The sequence below is a fragment of the Rhincodon typus genome, chromosome 6 (genome assembly GCF_021869965.1).
Source record: "Rhincodon typus isolate 14 chromosome 6, sRhiTyp1.1, whole genome shotgun sequence".
NCBI lineage: Eukaryota > Metazoa > Chordata > Chondrichthyes > Orectolobiformes > Rhincodontidae > Rhincodon > Rhincodon typus.
Genome location: NC_063337.1, coordinates 104,467,524 through 104,469,392, shown reverse-complemented (window position 1 = coordinate 104,469,392; position 1,869 = coordinate 104,467,524).

Below are 1,869 nucleotides of genomic sequence, written 5' to 3'. Positions count from 1 at the left end.
GTTTGCTATGCTATTTTCATTCCTCACATAATTACTGAAAATGCCTTATGCAGCAATTCAGAAATTGAATTATCATTGTGAGATTTAAACTTTTAAAAACAGTCTAATTCAATCACTTGAATACTTGAAAGTACATTGAGTGCCCCACAAGTAAATCCAAAGGATATTGACTCTAAGGTAAATTTGTTCACGTGATAACAATTTCGGCTACCAGCAAATCTTATCTTTTAAATCTTGCAAACAAGTTGGCGTGTGGTAGTTAAGGAATATTTCATGGCTAACTTCCCCATTCACCAACAGAAGAGTATCACAGAATTACTGTGCAACAATAATCAAAGCATTTTGAGATAAGAATGGAAAATTGATCTATTTTTCAATGTAAAAAGCCTTATGACTTATTCTTACTCATAAGTCATATTGCACAAAATGAGAATATTTCTGTAAATTAAAGCCGGATCCAACGTAAACATTTAGCTCTTCCAAGCAAACATTTCAATCAAACGACCGCATTTACAGGACGATAACTTTCACCTTTTCACAAAAATCAACATCACCATTTGCAGATGCATTCCTACTGTCAATTGACAAGTGCAAACAACTTAAAGTGAGAATTGTAATTATGAATATCAGTGAAAAAGAGATCGCAAAGCTGCTGATTTACTGTAAAACCCCAAGTAGTTCACTTCAGTCCCTTAAGGAAGAAAAACAGCTGCCTTTATCCAGTGTGACATGTATGTGACCCCAGCCCTACCCATTGAGGTTGGCTCTGAACTGCAATTTAAAGTGGCAAAGAAGCCACCTATCAGTACCACTAGCCTACCAGAGCAAATAGGCATTGAGAACAATCCCTTGCAGTTATGCTTGAGTCTCTGGAGGTAATAATAAAAAATTGTGGTTGACTTCACCACTAAAGAAGTGCTTTCAAATGTTAGATGTGACAGGTAGCCAATGAAATTTGTCTGAACCACACAAGCCAGATTAATTGTAAATCACGATTAGAAACATTCAATGTAAATGCATGTGCTTATGTAGCAACACATTGCTGCCATAAATATAGCTAGGTAAATATAACATTTGCTCTTACTTATTTGTGATGCACAAAGGTAATGTTCTTTTGTGATAATCAAAACAACATTTCCTCAGCAGTGACCATGGTTTAAGCATTTCTAAAAGTATGTGTATGATGCAGTTATGCAAATTATTACAAAATTAAATATTTTTATCATAACATGAGAAAATATCACTGCGCTGAATAGTTAATGTCATTCATTCATACTTAAAATTAGGCATAATTTTAGTGTGTTTTCCCCCCCCCACAATATCACTATGCATTGTTACCTTGCATTCTTTCAATGAAACCATGACATGTTCTGTGGATGTATGAAAGTGTAACTGACTTGTGGAAGCTTTTATCGTTAGCAACAACGGAACGGATATAATCGACTGCATTTAGCAATCAAGGGACTGAAAGAAAAAGCTTTTGGCTAAACATTGGACTCGTGCTTATGTTGGATACTCGAGTTCCCTAGTTCGGTGCTTCAAGGGTCCAATTTCTGCCGTACACAATACGACTTTAGTCATTAATCCCGCTGAAGATCAATAATGGAGTCAATACACTTAACGCGAGGGAACGCGTTATATCATGAATGTATTGACTCACGATCGATGTCAAGTGCACAGAACGTAATACCCAACCCTAAAAGACGCAAGGCACAATGTGGTCAATAACTTGCAAAAAGCAACAGGTCCCACGCAACTGAAGCATGAATGAGAGATAACAAGGTGCAGAGCTGGATGAACACAGCAGGCCAGGCAGCATCAGAGGAGCAGGAAGGCTGACGTTTCGGGCGTAGACCCTTCTTCAGAAAT